Source organism: Clytia hemisphaerica, unplaced genomic scaffold, assembly GCF_902728285.1.
Source record: "Clytia hemisphaerica strain Z4C2 unplaced genomic scaffold, Clytia hemisphaerica genome assembly, whole genome shotgun sequence".
In the NCBI taxonomy this organism is placed as follows: Eukaryota; Metazoa; Cnidaria; class Hydrozoa; order Leptothecata; family Clytiidae; genus Clytia; species Clytia hemisphaerica.
The window spans coordinates 36,962-52,470 of NW_027104558.1; the positions used below are offsets into that span (position 1 = coordinate 36,962).

Genomic DNA, 15,509 nt, shown 5'->3' on the forward strand with positions numbered 1-15,509 from the left:
AAGAAAACCCCGGTCAGGAAGCCTTTTGTTTCTTTCTATTGTTTCGAACTTTGAAAATTAGTTTGTTTTGCTCACTTTTTGATCATGTGATCAACTTTTGAACCAATCCCAAGAGAGTACTTGGTAAGGTGATCAAAAACTGAGCAAATTGATTTCTATCTTCCAATATTAACAAGTAGTAAGTATATTCATCTGATGGCTCTCGGCGGAGCCGTGAGTGAGGGAGTCTATCCCCTGTTCTATTTGCACTAGACCTGGGAGATCGAATGTTTAGGTGCATCCCTACTCTCAGCTCCCAGTAACTTACCGCCTAGATCAGATCCACTGAGTTGGCGGTGACCGGGGATCGAACCCACAACCCTTAGATTGTAAGTCGAATGCTCTACCGACTGAGCTACCCGGCCACTACAGGGTAGGCTATATTAACAAAGGAAAAGGTTAACAAAAAGTTACAATAATAGGCTTCCAAACAAGGGTTTTTTATACGGAATATGAATAAATGTGTCAAAAGATATTTTTTTCAAAGATTGTTTGATATCAAGAAATGAAAAGATTACTGCTTATTTATAAAAATGACTATTTTTTCGGGACACCCTGTAGACTCACAAACTCCTCTTATACAGAACATTTGCATAAACAGTTGTCAATGCCTTACGAAACTTACTACACCCTCTTCTCAGAGACCCACTGGGAACCCAGTTTTTATTTGACGTCAACTAGATAAGACGCTTTTGCAATGCTCTTCGAAAAAATGGCTGAAAACCAATAAAAACATCAAAATTCATGAAAATAACATCCAAATGGATAAAGATCAGTCTTTCGAAGCAGCCTCACTACCTCAAGCTTGCACGCAGTCAAGATGTACTGAAGACGAAGACCTGGATCGCTTAACATGCAAAAATTGTAAAAGATCAGTTCATTATGAGTGCACACAGTTACCCCTGTATCAACTACAAATATTCGTGACATCCTACAACGATCATTACTTTTGTTCAAACTGCATAAGGATAACGAAAAACCTAAGAAATAAAGTGGGAAAAAACACTCAACATATGATGCAAAATGAACTTAAAAAGAAAGACAACATCATACAAAAACTGAACAATGAGGTCAACACCAACACAAAAACCCGTGATTCCATCAAAAATGACCTCAAAACCTTTCTGGCAGGAAAACTACAAGAGATGGAGGAAAAGACAAGAAGCATGATAAAGGAGGAAATAAAGCACACAGCAGAAATAATGACGGAAACATCAAAGAAGAAGAAAGTGAAAAGAGAGACATAGAATCTAGAAAACTGAATATGATCGTTCACGGGTTTCTCGAATATTCAGGCCCAGATAAGGAAGAAGAAGAAAATGGGGATTAATATGACATAGGGAGTGGTCAGAAAGTATCTACTAGGGGGGGTGGAGGATTCTAGGGGGGGTTTCAAAATTTTTTCGAGGGTTTAGGGGGGGGGGGGGGTTCAAATTTTTTTTGAGGGTTTAGGGGGGGGTTCCAAATCTTTTGGGCAACTCAAGAGAAAATGTAGGAAGTCTAATTTCATAGTTTTACGTTTCAAGATTTCAAAAATTTTTCGGCCTAACGGCCGACAATTTATTTTATTTGATATATGTATATGTACATGACATACAAACATTATTTGGGCATCATCGCCTTGCCCTTTTGGTTTGTAGCATTGAGCTAAATGAGGGAAGTAGATTAGTGGCTTTCACAGCTCATCAGAGTGGTTTGAAAAAGTACTTTTTAGAAAGAAATTTAAAAAATATCCCGAAAGAAAGTGTCTTTTAGCTAAAATGGTGGTGAAAAACATCGACATTTTCTCCCGTCGGCGCAAACCATGGTTGTGCCTCCTTAGTCTCTACTAATATCTTATAAATTATATACACAGAGCTTTGACAGACCCTGGAAACCTGAAAATATAGGTTCATAGGGAAATTTCAAACTCAGAGAATTTTATTTTTCAGACTCCTTTTAACAACAGAATAGCTTGTATTTTAGGGTCTCGAGTACCTGATCTTCAAAATTTTCTCCCTTCGGGGCCAACCATGGTGGCCCCTCAGGATATTTTGAGTAATTGAGTAATGCCTCTGTAATGTAGGGAGATTATGTATCAGGGAAAATAAGACGGAACAATTTCACCGAACAATGAGGTCAACACCAACACAAAAACCCGTGATTCCATCAAAAATGACCTCAAAACCTTTCTGGCAGGAAAACTACAAGAGATGGAGGAAAAGACAAGAAGCATGATAAAGGAGGAAATAAAGCACACAGCAGAAATAATGACGGAAACATCAAAGAAGAAGAAAGTGAAAAGAGAGACATAGAATCTAGAAAACTGAATATGATCGTTCACGGGTTTCTCGAATATTCAGGCCCAGATAAGGAAGAAGAAGAAAATGGGGATTAATATGACATAGGGAGTGGTCAGAAAGTATCTACTAGGGGGGGTGGAGGATTCTAGGGGGGTTTCAAAATTTTTCGAGGGTTTAGGGGGGGGGGTTTCAAATTTTTTTTGAGGGTTTAGGGGGGGGTTCCAAATCTTTTGGGCAACTCAAGAGAAAATGTAGGAAGTCTAATTTCATAGTTTTACGTTTCAAGATTTCAAAAATTTTTCGGCCTGACGGCCGACAATTTATTTTATTTGATATATGTATATGTACATGACATACAAACATTATTTGGGCATCATCGCCTTGCCCTTTTGGTTTGTAGCATTGAGCTAAATGAGGGAAGTAGATTAGTGGCTTTCACAGCTCATCAGAGTGGTTTGAAAAAGTACTTTTTAGAAAGAAATTTAAAAAATATCCCGAAAGAAAGTGTCTTTTAGCTAAAATGGTGGTGAAAAACATCGACATTTTCTCCCGTCGGCGCAAACCATGGTTGTGCCTCCTTAGTCTCTACTAATATCTTATAAATTATATACACAGAGCTTTGACAGACCCTGGAAAACCTGAAAATATAGGTTCATAGGGAAATTTCAAACTCAGAGAATTTTATTTTTCAGACTCCTTTTAACAACAGAATAGCTTGTATTTTAGGGTCTCGAGTACCTGATCTTCAAAATTTTCTCCCTTCGGGGCCAACCATGGTGGCCCCTCAGGATATTTTGAGTAATTGAGTAATGCCTCTGTAATGTAGGGAGATTATGTATCAGGGAAAATAAGCCGTAATTTTCTCCCAAACTTTGGGAAACTCAGAGAAAATAACTCGTTGATTCTTATTTCAACCCTGGACTATTCCTATAGGAGATCTACCATTTTGATTGACGTTTACACCACGGGTTTTTTTCTTTTGTTTACTTCAGAGAAATTCCGTCGTAACCATGGAAATCGACGGAAAAAATCCCGTGGTGTAAACATCAATCAAAATGGTACATCTCCTAAAGGACTATACTCAACTTTACAGGGCTAAACTATCTCCCTTACCTAATTTTGACATAAAAAACTGTCATACAAACAAATAATACTCTTTGTACCGCATCTGTATGAATTTTTTTTTTGCGTAAAAATTTTTCTAGTGGGGGGGGGGTGCGAAAAAATATTGGGCCTTATGAGGGGGGGTTCGAAATTTTTTTCCAGGCTAGGGGAGGGGGTGCGAAAGTATTTTGGGATTTTTCAAAATATCCTCCACTCCCCCCTAGTAGATACTTTCTGACCACTCCCATATTTCGGTTCCGAGAACTCCTAGATGACATCAATGTTCCAGAAATCGATGTTACTCACCACATATTAGGAGACAGAAAAACAAAGAATGGCCGTCCTCTGAAAGTCACCCTGTAAAGTCAACATGACAAAGATCTTATCATGAAGAATTTACACATGCTGAAAGAAACTTATAATGTTTTATATAAGAGATCTATGGTGTGTACTACCTACACATTTGTCAAGACGAACTTTGACCTAGCTTCCTTTTTTTATGCAGCTGTTTGATGGTATCATATATTTAAGGTAGTTTTGTTTATTTTTAAGAAAAATGTATCATCTCAGATTTGCAATATTCCGGCTATTGTAAATGTGATGCCTTCCAAATATTTGTCAGCATCTTTTATTAGAAAATAAACAATGTATTAAGTTCATTTGATCAATTTGATCAAAGCAATAGGCTCTTCCAGAAAATGTCCGTACATGGGGGGGTGTCTGAGGATATATTGTCCAGGGGGTAGCGAAAATTCTGGTAAATCACTGAAAATTGTTATATCCTCCACCCCCCCCCCCCATATTCAATTTTTTTCTGGAAAAGCCCAATGTCCTTCCATAAATCAGGAAACGCTCGGGTGTAAGCCCTGGTATAAGTAGACCCTGCTGGCAAACAACGTGGTTTTAACGTTTATCTAATGTTCATAACGTCTATATAACGTTAGATGAACGTTGGAATGACGTTGTTTGCCAACAGGGGAACTTTGTGGCGTGACAGGCGATTAAAATAATGAAATCTTATCATTAATGCTTCATTAGTCAATAAATACCTACAAAAAAAAGATTATTTTCTTATAAACAAAGAATGTTTAAATATCTTTAAAAAAATAACAACAACAAAAAATATAATACCGTTTCACAAACAGACATTTAGTAAGTTTTTATTTGATTTGGCTAGCTTATTATTAACAAGGCTAATGCTAAGCAGGTATTTTTTTTTAAATTGGTTTACATAAATGCAGTATTTTGTTTGTTAATATTTGCAGAGCAAAGTATCATACAGGAAGCAACTAAATGACTCAAAGTCAGGTGAGAAACTTTTTTTGTCTTGTTTCCCAATCTTGTTACAGTATATAGGTAGTTAATGACACCTCTGTCTCATTGAAAAGTCTGTTATTTATGTTTGGGAAATTGAGGCAATTATATTAAGTTGTCTATAGAAAAGTCTGTTTGATGTGCTTGAAAAACCGAGGCGAAATGCGTAGTTTCGACACACCTCTGTCTCATTGAAACTATCAGAATCTTCAACCCATTGGGACAGAAGAATAAGGTGCCCTATCCCAGCTGGCACACAACGTTGTTTAAACACGTTTATCTAATGCTCATAACATCCATATAACGTTAGATGAACGTTGAAACAACGTCGTGTGTCAGCTGGGGTGTCTTTTTGGATGAAGAATTGGCTGTTTTTGATGGGTTGGGAATTCAAATTTCAATTTCTAAAGCTCAGATATCGGATGGGGGTTCTATAAATTCATAGTGCAGTAAGAAATGAAATTTCAGGGTGCTTTTCTCATCGGAGATGATGTTCTTTTCAACTATTGAAACTTTACAGGGGGGGGGCTTGATCGGGTCTGTCATACGGATATTCATTTACTTCATTGGCCCGACTTAATAAGACCAGATGGAGAAGTTTTGCCATGAAGGGTATAATTTTTATTGAAGATGGGTACGTGTTGCCTAAACATGCTGATCAGCCTTGGAATAGTCCCAGCTGGCACACAACGTTAATTCAACGTTAATCTAATGTTCACGACGTCCATATAACGTATGATAAATGTTGAAACAACGTTTTGTTCCAGCTGGGGTGTTGAATAGCTTTTCAAAGCATTGAGCTCTCAAACTTCAAAAACAAGAATGTACTATGAAACCTACTTCATTAAAAAGCACAATTTGAATTGGAAAAACTTAAGGGGGGCTGGAATAAAAATGTTCTGGGTGAAAAATTTTTGAAAAGGAGCAGAATTAGGACAAAAGAGGGAACAAAAATTAATTAGCGGGGGGGGGCTATTAGGTACCCGTGAGTATGTGGAGAAAGGGTATCTTACAGTACTTCGGAGTATTTGCCAGATTGAAATTCTTTGCTACATAAGGTTTTTGGATACACGAGGAAAAACTAAATCATCAAAAACGAAAGTGAAATTCAAAACTAATTCACTGACCTTCATGTGATTAAAACCGCAAAGGGAAATCCCCTTTGGACATGAAAATTATTTAAACGACCATTTGATTACTTAAGTGCACTTCCACTCAAAAACCACTTTTGTTTATTTCGAATTTGGTGGTTTTACCTACCACACCCAAAACTCAATCTCGATTACTTCATTGAGAGAGAAAATACCTTGAAGTCCCTTTATCTTGTCATCTAGACTGCCGTTTTTTTATTTAAGAACATCCAAAATATTTTAAACCTTCGGATGTTTTTTATGAGTTTTATGCCTAAAAATGTTCTCAGCATGTTCTTATTTCTACTATTTTGTCAATTTTCCTAAGAAAACAGGTGTTTTAGAGTCTGAAATTTTGGTCAAATTTCCAATGGGGCGAGGGTTGGTGCAGGTCTGTGGCCCAGGGTGTATTTAGTCCTTCTAAAGATTACCCTATTTTTATCAGGGGGGGGGGGGTGTTTTCCACCAGGCCAGTACTGTTTTGCTAATACAGGCACGACGGAAGCTTTTTATATCTGGTACGGCGAATGAGGAAATTTAAGCGATTTTATAGCGATTTGACCGACGAAGAGGAAAACTTCGGGTATTTTTGTAAAAATCTGGTACGGCGGCCGCCGTACCTGCCGTACCCGTTGCGTCGTGCCTGTAATAGCTCACTGAAAAAAATTTTTAACCCTCTGAAAGTTTTTGACTTTTAATATAGTCCTATTAGCAGCATGTATACCAAATTTTACAATTATACACCGACCAGATCCGGTTTTATGACTTTTTTGTGCAGGCATATATCATAAAATCCAGCTAAACCCCTGTAAAATCCCAAAATCTTAAATTTAGCATAACTTTTGATCTAGGCATCCAACTGACTTCAAATTTTGACAGGTTTTAGGTATCGATAATAAATTTTAAAAAATATTTGAAAGATTTTCAAAAACTGCTGACGTCATCAAAAATGACGTCATTGTTTTTTGAAAAAATTTACTCATTTTATGCATGGATTTTAAACGTCAATTTTATTAGTATGTTAAAACCGGCAAATATGTTAAAGATATTTATTTTGGCTTTTATAAATTCAAACCAGAATTGAAAAATCTCCATTTGTTCAACTTTAATTGCTATTTTATTGAATAGTACTTTTTCATTGGTCAGCGATAATTGTGAAATTTTGTGATGACGTCATCACCTTTATGATGAGGTCATCAACCCAATTTTTTTTCTATGAACTCCTTTTATGGTAGAGAACATTTCTGCCAAATTTCAAGTCCATATCTTTTCTAGATCAAAAGTTATGCAAGGCTGGTGGAAAACACCCCCTTGAGAATACAAAATCCAAAAAAGCCTGATAACAATAGGGTTAAGGTTAAGCGGTCCAGCATGGACATACCCATTAACCCCCTATCCTAGTAACCTCCTGTGCTTAGATATAGCCAACATCCCGTTGTTTCAGAATAGACGATATCGGCTTAACGAAATTCTCCTCGGATGAAAAAAATGCGAAAAAAAATCAGTAAGTCAATATTGTCCGTGAATTTTTTTGCGCAATGCATCATGGGTAATCATTCGGGGAGAATTCGGAAAGCCGATATCGTCTATTCGTGATATTCAACACTCCTGTCTCACAGCCCCGATGAAACTTTTTTCCTCAGTGGGGGTAAAAACTTCGATTCCAATGGGGATGGAAATTCTATTGTTCCAATGTTAAAAAATCCAATGTTTTAAACATTTCGAGAGGGGATGAAATCATAGTCAGTTTTCCAATGGGGCTGAAATTCTAAGATATTTTCCAACCGGGGACAAATTTTTTACCAAATTTTCCAGTGGGGCTGGGGTCCCAGCAGGTCTGTGACACAGGGGTGTTATCCATGATGGAGGCGCAGGCGTTTACCACTAGTTTTATTGTTTATGAATTCAAAATTAGTGGCAAAAACTTATACTTTTTTTGGGGTGCTTCCGTATAAAACATTACGTCATGAATATCACGAATTGATTTTGTGAGGGGGTTTATCTAAGGAATCCTGCATTACTAAAAATAGACAAAAAATTTCATAAAATACGACAAAATTCGCCGTCCACAACCCCGGCCGAAAGTGACTGCATCACCCCTATACGTATTAATTCTTCTTTGTTTATCACGGGAATTAACTACATATGGTTTTAAAGAACGACAAATTACGCATGCGTGTTACAATGCAGGATTCTTTAGAGGAACAGACTGTTCAGTATGCTTATTTTCAACTATTTTAGAAAGTTTTAGTAGGCGGGGCTTGCAATTTTACTCGGTTAAAGTATAAACAAATAAACTTACAAACAAAAGGAGGGGATAAGGCGGGGTAGACGAGTGGTATATTTATATTCAGGAGGCGACGCTAAGTAGATTCATCGTGGTATGCTAGCCTGTGGTTTTAAGGGTGTGTATTACAATATTGTGTAATATTTGAATATTTGCATTATTCAGCAAATTCCTGAAATGCTCAGATGGCTTCAGAGACGTAGTCATGAGTTTTTATTTAAACGGGCGATCTGGGTATATTGTCAACGGCACTTACTAGGGTAATCTTCTACAAAATTTGTCTCTGAGAGAAAGCCAAAATTTCAACTATTATTTATATTTGGCGGGTAGCGGAAAGAATAAATTTTGACGGGAACATAATTTGGCGGATTTCGGCCAAATCCGCCAAATCCGCCAAAATTTCTTCCTTTAATGTACCAAAAGTTTCCAGATTCTTTAGCATTTTGTCTTTTATGCTCCGAAGTCTAGATGGACAAGATAAAGGGACTTCAAGTATTCTTGGAAAATAGGGTTTTTAAATATTTTTTTAGAAAGACTTAACATCTAGACATTCAACAAAGACAATTAATCAGTACTCTTAAACTTCTAATCTTTTACACACTTGTATTATCTTAATCTCTCAAAAATTATATGATGAGTAAGTAAGTTTGCGACCGCAGTCGAGGGCGACCCAAATGCTCCCTTTTTGTATAGCTGTCTTCCCGAAGGTAAGGGAGGGCGCCACTCCTTTACCTGGATTTCTCCACTTACCCTTGGTCCGTCTCTTTAGTTGCTGAGCATCAAGCAGACCGGGCAAGCAGAGAGGCATCAAGTACCATTTTGGGAATCTTTGGCATGACCGGGCTGGGGATCGCACCCTCAACCTTGCACACCGTAGCTGGATGCTCTGCCTTCATGCTACGGTCACTATATTATATGATATATCTCAGTGGAATGTTTTGGGAGGTAATATACGAGATCTACCTTCAATTAAAACTTTCAAAAAAGCAATCTATAAATTTTTGAGACCCAAGCAATCTCATGTTTTTGATGTTCCTTACATTCAAGGGGTGATCTTTCTTAACCGACTTCGGGTCGGTTTCAGCCATCTCAACGAGCATGAATTTAGACATGGCTTCCGCGACACTTCAGACCCTTTCTGTGGTTGCCGAACTAACTCTGTTGAAAACACACTTTCTTCTGCACTGCTCTATATATTCCCATGCAAGACAATCTTTGTTCGACAAACTTCGGCCCTAGGCATTGTTTTTCATCCACTTAACCCTCCTTTTTTCTGTCGGCTTTTATTATACGGGGATGAAAGTTTGACAATCTAAATAAATCTATTCTTTGTTCTGTTATTGAATTTCTTAACGAAACTGGAAGGTTTAGCGGTGCTTTATTTTAGGTTCCTTCTCCAAGACTTTTTTTTTATTTACTTATTTATTTATATTTCTTTCTTTTACATAGTTTAGTACCTCTGACGATATAACGTTAGTTCCTAGCGGGGGAGGGCATTGAGTTTAAAGCCCGAAGGGCTAGAGTAGAATCTCTGACCTTTCTCAGGCAAGAAAAAGTGAAGCCTTAAAAAACGCGCCGTACTTTTGACGACAGATTAGATCTAGTAGTTCCTTTGTTTACGATTGATATTTTTTTCGAAATTTAGCGGTGAACTTTTGTTTCAATCTGTCATTTGTGTAAAAACCAGGCGAGCCGCTCAAGACCGCGCAACTTCGATAGGATTTGTTGGCTTCAAATCCTACCAAGGAGATTCGATTCTAGCCCTTCGGGCTTATACTTCATTGGGGGAGGGACTGTTTTGCAATATATGTTCGTAGTGTACACGTGTCTTTGTTTCAATAAAAGAAAGAAAACAAAAAGTACACCCCTGTGTCACATACCCTACAATTCAATTCAAACTGGCAAATTGACCTCCATTTCATCCCATTTGAAATTCAATGAAAAAAATTACAAAAAAATACAATTTCTATCCCCATTGGGATTTCGGTAGAAATTTTCATCCCCACTGTGGAAAAAAGAAACTTCATCGAGGGGGGGGGGCTGTGAGACGACCAAGGGTGTTTAAATAGTTAGTATTAGCCAGCATGAACCCATAAGAACACTAAAACTACGGTACCTTTACATTTTTGAACAAAAACATACAGCCCTGTGTCACATACATGCCTCACTGGAAAGTTTGGCCCAGATTTCGTACCCGGTGAAAAAACTGCCCTAAAGATTTCAGCCCAACTGGGAATTGACTTTGATTTTATCCCAACTTGAAATTCAATGGAAAAATTGTACTCCAAAACCATATCCACTGCATATTTTGAGCTGGGAACAACATAATTTCTATCCCAATTGGGATTTTGATAGAAATTTTCATCCCCACTGAGGGAAAAAATTCAAATGGGGCTGCGAGACAGGGGTGTAAATATTGACAAAGTTCGAATTTGAAGGTCATTGAAGTGAACTGTTATTAAAAATCACAAAAACGATGATGCTATATACAATAAAATTCTTGATGACATCCCATTAGACACTACAGTTGATAGTATTCCCAATTCGCGTGATGAGCACTTTACAATTCAAAACCAATTAACAAGGTTTAGAGAGAAAATGAGACATGATTTTGCTTCTAAAAAACTATCGAAAGAAAAATCTGTCAATAAGGGAAAGGGGAAGTCTGAGAAAGTAGTTGAGAAAGTAATTGAGAAAACTGCGGATAAAAGTAACAAGAGTGACAGAAGAGAAGAGGTGATTGTTTGCGGAGACAGCATGTTGAATAATATTGTTGGAAATGGACTCTCCAACAAAAATGTTAAAGTTACAGTGAGGAATTTCCCAGGAGCAAATAGTGACGACATGATCCACCATATTCGACCGCTGGTGAAAAGGAAACCTAAACGTATCATACTTCATGTGGGGACGAACGACCTGACCAGTGGATGCAATACGAAAGAGAACCTTGACACAATTCGTAATTTGATAAATGATCATAGTCCGTCAACTGAATTGGTTATGTCACAAGTCTTGGTGAGAGAAGATAAACCAGGGATGAAGAGTATGGTAAAAGGTATAAATACTGTTATTGATAAGTTTTGTGAGGAAAATAACCTCTATATGATCGACCATAAAAACATTATTCCTAAGATGCTCTCCAAGAGAAAATTGCATCTCAATGGGTCAGGAATATCTTGCTTTGCGCAAAATCTAAAATGTTTTATTTTGGAAAATTGTTGATACGATAAAGCTGACGGTGATGACCAGTTTGTTGTTGTTAATGATGTTGTTGATGAAGATTTGAATGAATTGAATGGTTTGAACGCTGTAGTTAATCTTAAGCTCAAAAACTCTAACAATATTCTTCTTGCCTATTTGAATATAAACTCGATAAGATATAAGTTCTCTGGTCTAAAAGTTTTTGCTGGGAATACGTTTGATGTTCTCACCATCGCAGAAACCAAACTAGATGAGTCTTTTCCGAGTTCAGATTTCAAGTTTGAGGGTTATCACTTTCCTCCCTTTCGTATCGATTGTAGCTCAGACAGTGGGGGTTTGTTAACTTATGTAAAAAACGACATCCTGTGCGTCAATTAACTAAGTTTGAAATAGACCCTGCCCTACATATCTTGCCCTTGGAACTAAGGCTCAGATCTAAAAAAATTTTAGTCATCAATATTTACAGACCAGATAGAATAAAAGTTGATTTATTTTTTACTACTTTATCTGAAGTTATTCATTATTATGAACCAAATTATAACAACATCTATATCTCTGGAGATTTCAATCTTGAACCTACTGATTTGAAACTAAAAAACTTCCTTGAATTTTATGAATTAGCCAATGTAATAAAATCTAAAACATGCTTTAAATCGGTCAATGGCAGATGCATTGATTTGATTTTAACAAATAATTCAAATTCTATCAAAAAATCAGGGACAGTAGAGACAGGATTGAGTGATTTCCACCATTTGATTTATGCTATGCTTAAGACTAAGTATGTAAAATTACCACCTAGAATTATAAAATATCGAGATTATAAAAATTTTAACGAAGATCAATTTCTTTACGAGCTTAACACGTGTATTTTCAACAATGCTTTGAGTAATTATGATGAATTTGAAAATATTTTTACAAATATTATAAATAGACATGCACCTTTGAAAACCAAGTATCTTAGAGCCAATAGCAAACCCCATGTGACCAAGAACCTCAGAAAAGCTATCATGATGAGATCACATCTCAAAACTTTGGCTGATAGATCTAAAAAACCTGAGGACCGGGATCGCTATCGGCGTCAGAGAAATTTGGTTGTCAAAATGAATAAAAAAGCAAAGAAGTCTTACTTCATGAACACAGCTAAAAAGCCAAAACACTTTTGGGATGCAATCAAACCTAAATTCTCTGATAAAAGTTGTGTAAATGATGGAAGAATTCAATTGCTTGAAAATGATATTTTATATACATCTGATAATCAAGTTGCAGATGTTTTCAATTCCTATTTTAATAGGATCACCGAAAATCTTGATATTCCAAGTTGGGACTGCGATAGCTTGCCTTTGAATTCTGATAATTCCTTAATTTCAAAATTTGAAAATCATCCTAGCATCAGGGAAATCATTACACACAGAAATTCTGAGGCTAAGTTTGAGTTTTCCCAAATTGGAGAGCAAGACATTCTCAAAGCTATTTTGAGCCTTAAACCAAAAAAATCTGTAAGTGGAAATATACCGACTCGAGTGCTTAGAATTGCTGCCAGGTCGTGTGTTCCATTTCTAACATTTTGCTTCAATGACTGTCTTTTGTCAGGAACATTTCCTGATAGGCTTAAACTCGCTGACATTATTCCAAGTTTTAAAAAAGGCTCCTTGACTGATAAGTCAAATTACAGACCCATTAGTTTACTTCCTGTCGTCTCCAAGATTTTTGAACGTATCTTAGCAGATCAGCTTAACGAGCATTTGGAATCTTCGTTTTCAAAGCTCCTTTGTGGATTTCGGAAGGGGCATAGCACGCAGCATGCCGTATTAAATCTATTAAGAAATTGGCAAAATGCTCTTGCTGATAACAAAAAAGTGGGTGCTGTTCTAATTGACTTATCGAAAGCCTTTGACTGCTTACCTCATGACCTTTTGTTAGCCAAACTTTCAGCGTATGGCCTCGGAAATGACAGTCTAAAACTCATGCATAGTTACCTCAGCAATAGAAAGCATCGTGTTCGTATAGGTTCACATCTTAGTTCTTGGCTCGACATTTTCTTAGGCGTTCCCCAGGGATCTATTTTAGGTCCTTTACTATTCAACATATTCATTAATGATTTATTTTATATTATTCAAGAAATCTCAAACTTTGCTGATGACAATACTTTATCCGCTACTGGTTCGAGTATTGACGATGTAAATAGAAATTTATTAAATCATTTGAATATTTTATTAGAGTGGTTTGAGCATAACTATATGGTTGCTAACCCATCAAAATTTCAGCTTATATACCCGGGAACATTCAATCAAAATCTCTCTTTGAAAATCAAGGATATTGTTCTAAATAATGTTGAGGTTGTTAAACTTCTAGGGCTCAAAATCGATGATAGAATTTCTCTTGTCCCTCACGTGACTGAGCTTTGTAAACGATCCAACCAAAAATTAAGGGCCCTTCGTAGGTTGAGGAACTTTCTGTCTGATGATCAAACTAAGATTCTTGTTAACTCTTATATCTTGTCACCTTTTAATTACTGCCCACTGGTTTGGATGTTTTGTGGTAAAGGGGGAAGCAACCTTATAGACAAATGCCACTACAGAGCACTCCGTGCTATTAAAAACAGTAGTGGTGTTAGTTATGAGGACTTACTAGCAGATTGTAATGTAGAAACTATTCATGCACGTAATCTAAAACTTTTGTCTGTTGAGGTTTTCAAGTCAATCCAGCACATCGGACCTAGCATTATGCATGATATTTTCAATATAGGACAATCTGCTTATACCCTCCGTTCTGGTCACACCTTAGCTTTACCATTGTATAAAAAATATGATAGTGTTTTTGCTGTAAATACCTTTGACTTCAGAGCAGTCTCCACCTGGAACAAATTACCATCCAATATTAAAAATCTTGACTCACTAAATTCATTTAAGGCTGCTCTGAAATCTGTTTCCCCGATATGCACCTGCAAAGGTTGCATTTAAAGTTATAGTTTATTTTACTTTTAACGTGTTTTTTTAACTTTATTACTTCTTTTTTTTTAATTTTTACTAAGTTGGATTTAATTAGAGTTTACTTTCATTTGTAAAATCTATATTTTAATACCCAACTCTAAATAAAGAATAAATAAAAAAAAAAAAAATAAATAAATGACCATTAGGGATGTGAAAAAAACTGTTTTACGGAGACATTCCAATATGGAGGGTCGAAATTCAGAAAGAGAAATAATCTTTCAAATGCAGTCCGATGTCAAACTGTACTATGTCATCTTTTGATGTCACGTTAAGCATTTTAGGATTCACTCTTTTTTTATAAGAATGGTGTTTTCATTTCATGATGGATATTCTTAACTTTTTTGGGGGAGAATCATCCTCAAATATTCTTACAGCCTTCTCAAGTTTAGATACGAATTCAGACAAGATTTAACATTTATTACAAGCGTCTGATACATGAAATTGCATTTTTAAGAAAGTAATTGGGGGGTAATTGGCAATTTATGATCGAGAATGCTTTAAAAATCTTTAAAAATTCTTAGCTTTCAGTTGCCTAATTCTATGATGGTGTTATTCTTAGCATATTCTTGGCCAACTTTATCATGAATATCCTTATAAAGTACACTATTATATAAAAGCGTGTAATTCCTAGAATTAGAAATGCTGAAAGCACACTTGCTTCCACGTATATGATAACACTGAGTCCAAAGTCCATCAAAAAGAACTTTCAATTTTTGAAAGCTCGCCGTTTTAGATTTTGAGGAACTTTTTACAATTCTTTTAAAATTGATAAGAAAGACCACGGGTATAAATTCCACAGATATATTTTTTATATTCCAATTTTTTTCATATTGATTATGGTCTTTAAGCGCCCCTTAAGGTTTCGAAAGTTTGATTAGAATGTGTTGTTGTTATATCATGGCTGTAAAACCATTTGTTTGAAAATTATCCTGAGGACCATGGGCACCCCGATGTCGTGGGCCCTGTCATCATAAATATTCTTATAAAGTATATTTTCACAAAAGAAAAATAGTGGTAAAGGCAAAGCGGAGAGTGTCCTTTTTTATCAATATTCCTATTTCTGATGTGACTGAAATTTAACCTCTATCATTTTCCGATGGTATGATTAAACACTTAAGAACTTCCTTTTCCAATTTCCGTTTTCAGTTAAAGAGCAATCGAA

At 36.3% G+C, this 15,509-nt stretch overlaps 1 protein-coding gene across 1 annotated transcript in view; it reads left to right on the top strand.

The window, feature by feature from the left end:
- The first annotated feature begins 4,643 nt into the window (after window positions 1-4,643).
- The window catches only part of LOC136822976 (cellular tumor antigen p53-like), a 46,345-nt gene continuing 35,479 nt past the window's right edge, over window positions 4,644-15,509 (top strand). The window contains exon 1 of the mRNA XM_067079278.1: window positions 4,644-4,733. The gene's annotated coding sequence lies outside the window, so the exon portion shown is untranslated. The remainder of the gene's footprint in view (window positions 4,734-15,509) is intronic.